The following is a 13,732-nucleotide window of genomic DNA, read 5'->3' on the forward strand; positions in this document are numbered from 1 at the left end:
AGTAGAATAAGTTGACTTGCAATGTTACTTATATTCAGTAGGATGTCTGTTGGGGGACTGGGTCGGCACCAGGACCCACAAAGTGGGCGGCCATTTTGGGGGGCGGGCAGTATTAAGGAGATAATGACTCTAATGACTGGAAGTTGACATGTAGTTGCAAAGTTACTTATGGTTAGTAGAATGTTTAAAGTTGGCTATTGAAATAAAGTGTTATCCAAAAACAATTCTGTGTGACAACTGCATTTATCTAACCACAAAAATATTTTGGTGTCTCTGCAGAGACCATGGATACTAACAGTTAATCTGAATGGTGCAGCTATATATTAGTAACATTTGTGACTGGAGAATCTTTTTAAAATCGAGTGTTAAATACATGTGCAAACTTCTTAGCAATATACCTCGTGTTCATGTTTGTTTCACATAGTTTTAAAAAACTTTTATTTACAACATATACACGTAAAAACTCTAAAAATGGCATGGTAAAAAAAAGGGGGGGGGGGGGGTAACATCTTAATTATTTTCCAAAAGGTTTTTTTACATACAGTAGGCCTATGTGATTCAAAGTAAAAAAAAGAAAAATTCGGTTTTATTTTTATTTTTTAAAACAAATATCATGAATTAATAATTTTATTATTATTATTAATTTGAGTAAATATAATTTGTTAATAAATATTATTATGTTTTTGTACATGATGTTTTACTACCTAAATTAACCCTAACAGTTCAATCTATCAGATATTTTAAGAGACTTAATACACAGTCATGTTTTTTTATTGGATCCAATGACTTTGATTAGATTGAATTAAGTTATCATCAGAAATAATATTAAATGTTCCTATATTAAAAATTTTGAAAGGAATATCTACATAGTCAGCCACGATAGGACCACAAAAAGAAAACACAAAAGAATGGACAGAACTGGGAAAGCATAGCGCATTCTCTTCCCAATTTTGCATCAATCAGACACTGCTTCTGTGGTTTACAAAACTGGCTCTACAACTAACAGTCACTTTTGTAAGTTGATCACACAGCAGGCGGGTGTGAATGTGAGAGAAAGAAAAAAAGTGCTTTTTAGTATTCTGCTGTGCTGAACATGAAGGGGGTAGGGATACAAAATGCCAGTGTGTGTGGTCAGGGTGCTTGATCAGCGAGTGGACGGACGGACGGACGGACGGACGGACGGACGGACGGACGGACGGACACACACACACACACACACACACACACACACACACACACACACACACACACACACACACACACACACAGAGACAGACACACAGAGACAGACACACACACACACACACACACACACACACACACACACAGAGAAACACACACACACACACACACACAGAGACACACACAGAGAGACACACAGACACACACACAGACACACACACACACACACACACAGACACACACACACACAAACACACACACAGAGACACACACACACACACAGAGAGACACACACACACACACACACACACACACACACAGACACACACACACACAGACACACACACACACACACACACACACACACACACACACACACACACACACACACACACACACACACACACACACACACACACACACACACACACACACACACACACAGAGAGAGAGAGAGACACAGAGACACACATTTTTCTCTTTCATACTCTCTCACATTTCGTTGCAAAGGACAAAATCAAATCAGGGCACAAAACTGAGGTAATTATGTGCTCTTCTATTTGTGAATAGATCTCCTCCTCCACAAAAAATGATCATTGACTGTCTCAGCAGGGTATGATTACCCATATTTGAGCACCTGATTATAAATGCACACAACACACCGCAGCTTGAAACATGACATTCAAAGCCATGCAGGAAGCTCTTACATAAAGGACAGCAACATCCATTTGTAAAGCTAGAAAGTGAACGGTCTAAAACTATGAAAGCATTAATATGCATTTGTGGAAAATGCATAAAAGTTCAGTGCTTGCCTGGCAAAAGCTGTTAAGTTCGCATTTTACAGTGCAATGGACAATATGTAAAAGACAATATGGAAAGGTCTGAAATGCTGTCTGAAAACATGTTCTTTATGAACTTCTAAGACCTTACATGACTTTACACAATTAACAATTGTGCAGGTTATGATGTCGATTTATGTTAAACTTTCTGCTGTTTTCTTCGTTCAACTGAAACCAGTTGGTAAACAGAGCACGAGGCCACTTCAAATAACCATGACAGGATGAAAACAATAAACATATGAACGACCAGGAGTAGCATCTCCTTAAAAAAAAGAAAAGAAAATAAGTGCAACCATACATGTCGGAGTGCTGCCCACGAGGATATTGGCGGCTGCTGAAAAACAAAACAAAAACATAAAACAGACATGGCTGTGCGTCAAGGTCAATACCTTGAAATATCACATAATTTTACTTCTTTCTTTTTTTCAAGAAGCAAGATTATTTCAGGTTATGAATAAATAAGCTAGGCTAATTAAAAAAAAAACTAAATGTAAAGCGTTTTTACTTTGATTGTAAAAACACATTACATATGTTTAAAGCCAATAAACTTTATTAAATTGTATAATAAAAATACAGAACAATATAAAACCAACATGAAGAAATAGGTACGAAAGGTGAAACATTTTGTGTTTTTGTAAGTTATAAAAGATTTTATAATCCTTAAATGATCTTTAAATCACGGACACACTAATATGTTGGCCACTTCGACATCTTTTATATTCTCATCTTTCCCAGCTGTCATTGAGTAAAATATCTAAAGCTATTTTCAATACAAACACAATGTTGTTAAGGACTGAGAAATTGTGAAATAGCAATGACTGATTGTCTAGTCAAGGACTTAACGTAGATGCATTATGAATACACAAACCTACCACCCAGCAGCCAAAATATAATACTTTAATGGGTTTCAAGGCCACTGTGGGCAGCTGTTTCATGAGTACAGAGAGTTAAACTAAATAAGGCTTGCTGCACATGTACAGTAAGTAAGGGCCTATTTTAGACAGAAAGCAAGCGTGCCATCCATTTATGAAATGACTTAACCAGCTGAAGTGAACAGGAAAAGAAAATTTATAAGTGCGGATTCAAACACAATACTAGGATGAAATACGAGTAGGAAGAGTAAGCTTATATGACAAACCTCTCCACCTGCCTCTTACATCATTCTTGGAGAAGTATCGATCCATTTTGCGAAACACGGATCCAAAAACAACAAACTGGTTTAGTCAGGTAATTACATGAACTACAAAAACAGAATCTAGGAAGGTACACTCATGCAATATCACCAAGGAGAAATTATAAAAAATATTATCCTTCCCCAGGGCAGAATGGGTGCAACTAAAGGCGACTTCAGAATAAATTGCGTACATCAGGGTCTCCTAGACCCTTTTTGGAGTGTGACATCTCATGTTCGCCCTTGAACTGAAGAGCCCCAGCGCCCTGTTCTCATTTCCACCTTATAATCATGAGCTCTATTTAACTGCTCACTGTCAAGAGAATTTAGCAATCCTCACCAGGCTGCTTTACTCACTAAAGGCACAATTGTGAATCAAAGCAAGTCAAATGTGTCAAATGTACAACAGCACTATAGTGTATACACTCTTGGCTAAGATCATTAGTTTACACAGTCACCATATCTCAAGAACTTATGAGGTTTTGTGTCAAAAGTTTAATTACACAAATGCACTGTAAAAATTATTGTTGCAATTAGCTATCATAACTTAAAATTTAGTTTTAGAATAACTTCCCTGGTTTGAACTCAAATATCGAAGTTGTCCGTTGACACATTTAACCTTCATCATTCAAGTTGATAAAATGTAAAATTTTAAACAGATAATTTTTGGTAATTATAATGCTTCAAACAAAAATTATAATATGAACATGTGTCTTTGCCATACAGTGGTGCTCAGAATTAATGGCACCCCTGGTAAATATGATCAAAAATGGCTGTAAAAAATAAATCTGCATTGTTTATCCTTTTGAGCTTTCATTCAAAAAATTTGCGCAAAATCTAACCTAGCATTGCAGTAGAATAATTGAAAATGGAGGGGGGAAAAAATCACATTATGAAATAAATGTTTTTCTACAAAACATGTTGGCCACAATTATTGGCACCCCTAGAATTAAAATATCTCTGAAGTATATTCCCATTAATATTTACTTTTTTTTAGCACACCAGGATGACTAGGAACATTAAATTGTCCAGCCATGACTTCTTGTTTCACAGGAGTTTAAATATGTGGAAACACAAAGGCCAAATTCCCTTAATCATCCATCACAATGAGTAAAACCAATGATGTGCATCAAAAGATTGTTGAGCATTACAGACTAGAAAGTGACTGTAGGAAAATAGCTAAAGAATTGAAAATCCCCATTTTGACCATCAGGGCAATAATTAAGAAGTTCCAATCAACTAAAGATGTTACGAATCTGCCAGAAAGAGGATGCGTGTCTACACTCACCTAAAGGATTATTAGGAACACCATACTAATACTGTGTTTGACCCCCTTTCGCCTTCAGAAGTGCCTTAATTCTACGTGGCATTGATTCAACAAGGTGCTGAAAGCGCTCTTTAGAAATGTTGGCCCATATTGATAGGATAGCATCTTGCAGTTGATGGAGATTTGTGGGATGCACATCCAGGGCACGAAGCTCCCGTTCCACCACATCCTAAAGATGCTCTATTGGGTTGAGATCTGGTGACTGTGGGGGCCATTTTAGTACAGTGAACTCATTGTCATGTTCAAGAAACCAATTTGAAATTGTTCGAGCTTTGTGACATGGTGCATTATCCTGCTGGAAGTAGCCATCAGAGGATGGGTACATGGTGGCCATAAAGGGATGGACATGGTCAGAAACAATGCTCAGGTAGGCCGTGGCATTTAAACAATGCCCAATTGGCACCAAGTGTGCTAAAGTGTGCCAAGAAAACATCCCCCACACCATTACACCACCACCACCAGCCTGCACAGTGGTAACAAGGCATGATGGATCCATGTTCTCATTCTGTTTACGCCAAAATCTGACTCTATCATCTCAACAGAAATCGAGACTGATCAGACCAGGCAACATTTTTCCAGTCTTCAACTGTCCAATTTTGGTGAGCTCTTGCAAATTGTAGCCTCTTTTTCCTATTTGTAGTGGAGATGAGTGGTACCCGGTGGGGTCTTCTGATGTTGTAGCCCATCCGCCTCAAGGTTGTGCGTGTTGTGGATTCACAAATGCTTTGCTGCATACCTCGGTTGTAACGAGTGGTTATTTCAGTCAAAGTTGCTCTTCTATCAGCTTGAATCAGTCGGCCCATTCTCATCTGACCTCTAGCATCAACAAGGCATTTTCGCCCAAAGGACTGCCGCATACTGGATGTTTTTCCCTTTTCACACCATTCTTTGTAAACCCTAGAAATGGTTGTGCATGAAAATCCCAGTAACTGAGCAGATTGTGAAATACTCAGACCGGCCCGTCTGGCACCAACAACCATGCCACGCTCAAAATTGCTTAAATCACCTTTCTTTCCCATTCTGACATTCAGTTTGGAGTTCAGGAGATTGTCTTGACCAGGACCACACCCCTAAATGCACTGAAGCAACTGCCATGTGATTGGTTGATTAGATAATTGCATTAATGAGAAATTGAACAGGTGTTCCTAATAATCCTTTAGATGAGTGTGTATTGCCTTAATGGACGGTGAGGAGGAAAGTTTGAAGACACTTCAAGGATCACAGATGGAGAATTGTAGAGATTACTTGAGGGTCAGAAAGCCTAAAAAAATATATCAAACAACCCCTACATCACCACATTTTGTTTGGGAGTGTTTCAAGAAAAATCCTCCTGGCTCGTCCAAAAACAAACTCCAGCATATTCAGTTGTCAGACATGACTGGAACTTCAGAAGGGACCGGATTCTATGGTCAGATGAAACAAAAAAGGGCTTTTTGGCAGCAAACCCACCAGATGTGTTTGGTGCAAACAGGGATAAAAATTACCCCATGTCTACGGTTAAAAATAATGCTGGATCTTATATGTTGTGGGCCTATTTTTTTGCTGGAGATCCTGGACATCTTGTTCAGATACATGGTATTATGGATTCCAGCAAATACCAACAGATAAAAAATCAAAACCTGACTGCCTCTGCTAGAAATCTTATAATGGGCCGTGGTTGGATCTTCCATTAGGACAACGGTCCAAAACAAACATCAAAATCAATACAAAAATGGGTAACTGAACACAAATTGATTCTTCTGCCATGACCGTCCCAGTCCCCTAAACTGAACCCTAGAAAATGAGCGGGGTAAACTGAAGAGAAGAAGCACCAACATGAACTTGTGAATCTGAAGGATCTGGAGAGATTCTGTATGGAGGAATGGTCTCTGATCTCTTGTCAGGTGTTCTCCAAACTTATCAGGCATTATAGAAGAAAACTCAGAGCTATTATCTTGCCAAAAAGGAGGTTGCAAAAAGTACTTAATGACAGGGAGCCAATAATTATGGCCAGTGTGTTTTGGAGAAAAGAATTTATTTCATAATGTGATTTACCCCCCACTTTCAATTCTTTTACAACAATGAAAGGTTAGATTTTGCAAATTTTTTGAATGAAAGATCAAAAGGATAAACAACGGAGATTTATTTTTTACAGCCATTTTTGATCATATTTACCAGGGGTGCCATTAATTCTGAGCACCACTGTATATTTGCTACTGTATACTGAAGTAAAAAGGAAGTAAACGAAAAACAAAAAAGGTTCTAGCATGTATTTAGACCAGAGGTGGAAAGTAACGAATTACATTTACTCACGTTATATAATTGAGTAGTTTTTTTGTGTACTTCTACTTTTTAAATGTAGTTTTTAAAATCTGTACTTTTACTTTTACTTAAGTACGTTTTCTTTGAAGTATTTTCCTTCGTTACATTTGAAATCATATCCGTTACTGAGTAGAAAATAATAATACAAGGAAAAAAAAAAAAAAAAAAAAAAAAAAATCACACACTCAGGAAACTACTGAATTGATTGAAGGGCGGGAGAACAAACGCGCAAAAAAGGTGACGCCCAGCTGAAGCTGAAAGCAAAGCGCCAAGCGAATTATGGCCAGTATGAAAAGTAGAAAAAAAGCCTGGTTGTCCTCGAGGATAGATATCCAATTTGCAAAAAATGTGGACGCAAAGTGGCTGCAAAAAGAGGATATAGGACACCATCCCTCCTGCAGATAAAGGTATGTCCCGATTTACGTGATGCAAAGGGAATCCCGGAATCCAGTCATGAAAATGGAATTCACTTAATGCAGATGTCACGTAAAACATGCAAAATAATGGATGGATGAATACATGGAAAGTAGAATAAATCCAATCGCGACATGGTCTGTGAATATTTAAGCTAAGCACAAAAATACTGCATGTAAATATATAACCCTATTTGTTCTGCTGAGCTGCGTTTGTCTACTACATACTGAAGTACTCGTGACGTTCATGGTGTTTTCAGCGTCTCACAAACAATTTGAGGATATGAATACATGAACATTTCCAGAGCTGCTCTGAGAGAACGCCTAATGAGCATTTTCATAATTTTATTTGAGAAAAACCATTGTCAAATACACTTTGAAACAGGTCTTCACTACAACCCGTCAAAATAAAAGTTCGGTTTTACTAGGAGAAATTATGACAGAAATATATTACTATTGTAGGCATACAATTGAACGTAGCCTACTTCTCAAAATAATAATAATAACAACAATAATAATACATTTTATTTGAACATTATTTAAAGGAATATTTTTTTTTTGTCCATGGTTTAATTTAGTAAATCTGTTTTTGCAGCACTTCCCCAAAAAATAAAAAGACACAAGTTTAAATTTACATTTGATTACCACCGTTTTTGATAATATATTTGGATTAAATCATAAAAAGTAGGGGTGTAACGATACACAAATCTGTCGGTTTTCCCACGGTTTTGACATCTCGGTTCGGTTCGGTTTAGAAAGCTAAAAAAAAAAATTTAAACAGTGGTTTAATGAAAAAATGGTGTCTTTGTCTTTAAATTAATTCAATTACAATTAAATGTTTTGCAAGGATTAAAAATCTGCTAATGCTGTAAACTAGGGAGCCGCACATTACTATAACATTAAAGGTTAACAGAGCCTAAATGTAGATGCTATTTATTTTTTAGATATAATAATCAACACCCAACACATTGTATGAAAACATGTAAACTGAACATAAGGCAGTTTTTGCATTAACTTTACTCTAATTTGTTATTGAAATATAATAATTTACACAGTTGCTGTCATTTTCGTCGTTTTATTTTAAACGTACATTAAATAATCAAGATATAATTAACAGGTTAAGTAAAATATAATATATAGGATAATATTGTGCATTTATTTAGTGCATAAATTTCTCTAGGAACCAGAGTTAATTTCTCTAGGAACCAACAAGTTGTGGACACTGAATCACTTGCCTGCTGAGGTAAATATAATGCTAGCGACAAGCTATGCAGTTTTATTGACTTTGCGCTGCTGAAACACTGATTGAGCGATTACACGAGTTATGATGCCTTTCAGTAAGTATACTGTATTTTTCAACATACCTTCAGGTGTCCATTCATGTTTATTCTGTAACTGAGGAAGAGATGATCGCGTTTACTCCTGTCTGATCTGTCACGCCACATCAAAGAGCGCCAAAACGGCATTTATTGTTTGATTTTTGTGATCAAATAGTCAGAATTTGAAGATTACACCTTGCTTATTATTGAAACTAACAAAACACGGAGCTTGCTATTTGGTGTTAATGGTGGTTAGGCTACAAAACTGAATTCGTTGTGTACACATTCCAGGCAGTGTTGCCAGATCTCGCGGGACAAAAAAAGCAACCAGGCCCGTGAAAACAAGCCCAAAACAAGCAACTTTTTCTCATAGACAGTAAAAGAGCTTTTTCTACGGAGCCCCCCTAGGTTCCAGGAAGAGAAAAATAAATAAACTGTGTGCACGGTTTTACAATCCGTGGTGACAGATAGTTTTAAACTGTGGGTACAGATTGTCAATTTACATCCATGTGGACAGATTGGTAAACTGTGCCTAGTTTTGTAAAACTACTAGGTAGTTTATTTTTCTTCTGTAATGAAGCTTGGCTGTCCATCTAGTGAAAAATGTTGGTACTGCAGCCAAATAAAATCTTACTGAAAGCTCATTTTTTGATATATCAACGTAAAATTTGGAACACAACTTCTTCAGATTTTTGGTTTACATTTTCTGGCAGTTTTAGAGTAAAATATATTTTGTAATATATATATTTTACATAAAATATAAATAATAATTTTTTACACTGTTCATTTTCATAAACTCAAACTTGTATAACTTTTTTTCTGTTTCACTTTCATCATTTCATAAAACTTCACTTCAACAATAATCTGGCAAATGTCTTCTTTAAAACAAGACCAACCATAGGTCTATATTCCAAAGCATTCTTGAATTACAACCATTTAAGTTTGAATAGTGATTTTCATGTCTATGCGAAAAAAGGGGGAGTGACAGTTAAAGGGTTAAACAATATTAAACTATAATATCTATATCTATAATATCTAAAATATAATTTATATAAAAAACTCTCCTACAGTCCAGTCACCATCAGTCGCGACGGTCGCGACTCGCACGTATTTTCATTTAAACGTCACACACTGACGTTTTCCTAACCAGAAAAAAAAACGATTTCCCTGCTCTGCCTCTGATTGGCTAGTACTCATTGCCATCTGGGTCAGAGCCAATTAGAAGCAGGATGTGGGTGGGAAAAAACTCTACAACGAGCTGACAACAAGCCCAAATAACCAACTACACTTTAGAAACAAGCCCAAAAAAAAAACGCGACCCGCGACTACCAATATTTGTAAGCGACTTTACAGAAAAACAAGCCCAAAGTCGCTTATAATAAGCGGACTTGGCAACACTGATTCCAGGTCCAATCAATGAGCCGGGCTGGGCAGGGCCGGGGTAGCTTGCAGGGCGGGGCGTGTTCGGTACGCCATGAGAGTATCGCCATTCGAATCGTGGGTTCTGTATCGCGGTTCTTCGGTTTGGTTCGAATATCGTTACACCCCTAATAAAAAGAAACATTAATTTTCTGAATAAAATACATTTCATAGGACAATATTATTCTTAAACATTTTAATAAATTATTAATGTTAAAAATAAGTTGTTAATCTAATTCATTATTAATTATCGAATTTAATTGATTAGACATGTTTTATTGAAATTTTAATGAACAACTTATTTCAAGTTTGTTATAATAAAAGCATTTGTTCAACCAAAAAAAAAATCCTGTTTTCATTAATTTAACTGTCATTTTAACTGATGATAATAATAATAATACCCATAATTTAATAATACAGTTTATTTATTTAACAATTGATTAATACTGTAAACCGTGATATTTTCTGAGACGTTACCATACTGTGAAAATCTTATACCATTACAATCCTACACGGGAGGGTCCCCCACCCCACCCCCGCTGTTAAAAAAGTAACTCAGTAACTTTTACTTTGAGTCAATTTTAAATGAGCTACTTTTTACTTTTACCTGAGTAGATTTTTAGACCGGTACTTTTACTTGTACTTAAGTAAAATTTCATTGAAGTAGTAGTACTTTTACTTGAGTAGAATATTTTATTACTCTTTCCACCTCTGATTTAGACAAGGATCAACTATATAATGAAGGTACATTTTTAAGACAAGTTTATTTCTCATGAATATTAGGCCGGGGGAAGTCACATTTTATTTAAGTGGGTTTTAATGGTTATAACTTACATAACTTAATTGCAACATCATCAGTTGGCCAACCCAAAGGGTTGATATTTGTTATATAACCATATAATGTCTGCTGTTTCATTAATTTTTTCATAACTGTTATGGTATTAATAGAAATAAATGAATAGGCTTTATAATGGGTTGTTTAATGGCATTTTTCTGGTAGCCAATGAATTAAGGTATGTTCCTATTCAGAAAATAAATCTACTATGACAAATATTCTTAAGATTGATTAAGATTGATTCTTACGTTTCCATTGAACCAAACTAATATTAATCATACTTTTTATTTTTTTAAATAAATAAATAGTAAAAATGGAATATTCTTATTTGTCAGCTGTAAGTTCAGAAAATCTTTGGACAATGCTATGTGTGACCTATGGGAGGTATAGCATGATGTCACAGCTAAACTACACTGCATTCTGCACAAAGCTAATTGTGTCTTACATACAGGTCCTTCTCAAAAAATTAGCATATTGTGATAAAGTTCATTATTTTCCATAATGTAATGATAAAAATTAAACTTTCATATATTTTAGATTCATTGCACACCAACTGAAATATTTATTGTTTTAATACTGATGATTTTGGCATACAGCTCATGAAAACCCAAAATTCCTGTCTCAAAAAATTAGCATATCATGAAAAGGGTCTCTAAACAAGCTATTAACCTAATCATCTGAATCAACTAATTAACTCTAAACACCTGCAAAAGATTCTTGAGGCTTTTAAAAACTCCCAGCCTGTTTCATTACTCAAAACCGCAATCATGGGTAAGACTGGCGACCTGACTGCTGTCCAGAAGGCCATCATTGACACCCTCAAGCAAGAGGGTAAGACAGAAAGAAATTTCTGAACAAATAGGCTGTTCCCAGAGTGCTGTATCAAGGCACCTCAGTGGGAAGTCTGTGGGAAGGAAAAAGTGTGGCAAAAAAACGCTGCCCAACGAGAAGAGGTGACCGGACCCTGAGGAAGATTGTGGAGAAGGACCGATTCCAGACCTTGGGGGACCTGCGGAAACAGTGGACTGAGTCTGGAGTAGAAACATCCAGAGCCACCGTGCACAGGCGTGTGCAGGAAATGGGCTACAGGTGCCGCATTCCCCAGATCAAGCCACTTTTGAACCAGAAACAGCGGCAGAAGCGCCTGACCTGGGCTACAGAGAAGCAGCACTGGACTGTTGCTCAGTTTTGCATGTCATTCGGAAATCAAGGTGCCAGAGTCTGGAGGAAGACTGGGGAGAAGGAAATGCCAAAATGCCTGAAGTCCAGTGTCAAGTACCTACAGTCAGTGATGGTCTGGGGTGCCATGCCAGCTGCTGGTGTTGGTCCACTGTGTTTTATCAAGGGCAGGGTCAATGCAGCTAGCCAGCAGGAGATTTTGGAGCACTTCATGCTTCCATCTGCTGAAAAGCTTTATGGAGATGAAGATTTCATTTTTTAGCACGACCTGCCACCTGCTCACAGTGCCAAAACCACTGGTAAATGGTTTACTGACCATGGTATTACTGTGCTCAATTGGCCTGCAAACTCTCCTGACCTGAACCCCATAGAGAATCTGTGGGATATTGTAAAGAGAAAGTTGAGAGACGCAAGACCCAACACTCTGGATGAGTTTAAGGCCGCTATCGAAGCATCCTGGGCCTCCATAACACCTCAGCAGTGCCACAGGCTGATTGCCTCCATGCCACACCGCATTGAAGCAGTCATTTCTGCAAAAGGATTCCCGACCAAGTATTGACTATTGAGTGCATAACTGAACATAATTATTTGAAGGTTGACTTTTTTTTGTATTAAAAACACTTCTTTTATTGGTCGGATGAAATATGCTAATTTTTTGAGACAGGAGTTTTGGGTTTTCATGAGCTGTATGCCAAAATCATCAGTATTAAAACAATAAAAGACCTGAAATATTTCAGTTGGTGTGCAATGAATCTAAAATATATGAAAGTTTAATTTTTATCATTACATTATGGAAAATAATGAACTTTATCACAATATGCTAATTTTTTGAGAAGGACCTGTATATTGTTATTCAAGCCTAGCAAGCCAGACCCACATAAAGGTGTTAGGTCTGGGAACTTACCATTGGCATGCCTCAATCTGAGGGGCGGGATAAACGGTTGTCTTTCAAATTCGCTCTGCACCCAATAGGATAGCGCTACAACCAACCAGAGCAACGAACGGTTGTGGCTGAGTAAGTCCCATGTGTTTTCCCACCAGCGGAGCTAGTTGATTTATTAAACTTTTCCGTATCCGGTCGGCAAAACTCCGAACACATCTTCCTTTTTTAAGAATGACTTAAGTGCCGTTCTTTGTTCTTTTCTCAAAGAAAAGCTTAACTCCAAGTCCTCCAGAGTCGCGGCCAAAGCCGATTCGAAAGACCGCTGTTCGCCAGCAGCATCGGTCATCTTCTTTGTTTTCGAGTAGCAGGGAAGTCACGCGGAACCGTCACAACTCTGCAGTCATTATGTTAAGCCTGCTCACCACACAATGTATTTTTTTACAGTCTATGGTTTGGCCTGACTAGAGTTTGGTTTTCCAGCTCGAAAGCCAACAGAGAATTGCTAGACTACCCTGGGTGCAAAATAAATGTTGCTGCCGCTAGGGTGCATCTAGATTTTCAGGCTATTGTTATTCATCTTTGATTAAAATATCTAGATCCTAGAGAATTACAGTAGGAATTACCCTTGTGATCATCGTGGTCATGAATTACCACTTTGGAAAAGAATGGGAGATGAATTTTATCAAGTGGTAACTTTTGGCGCTGTGCACAAACAAAATCAAAAGTTCAAATTTAGTATTTAAAAATTTTTTTAGATTCATGGCTTTAATTTTCTTGTAGTTTTAGAGTAAAACGTGTTTTGAAATATAAAAAAGTAACTTTTGCATTTTTCATAACAATAAATGTAACAAAAAGTTCACTTTT

The 13,732-nt window shown here is 37.0% G+C and overlaps 1 protein-coding gene across 2 annotated transcripts in view; it reads right to left on the reverse strand.

The window, feature by feature from the left end:
• Positions 1-13,732, reverse strand: part of rab11fip4b (RAB11 family interacting protein 4 (class II) b) — a 44,463-nt gene that overhangs the window by 18,491 nt on the left and 12,240 nt on the right. The window lies entirely within an intron of this gene.

This window comes from Siphateles boraxobius, unplaced genomic scaffold (assembly GCF_051911475.1).
Source record: "Siphateles boraxobius isolate OS27281-9 unplaced genomic scaffold, OSU_SipBor_1 41, whole genome shotgun sequence".
Lineage (NCBI taxonomy): Eukaryota > Metazoa > Chordata > Actinopteri > Cypriniformes > Leuciscidae > Siphateles > Siphateles boraxobius.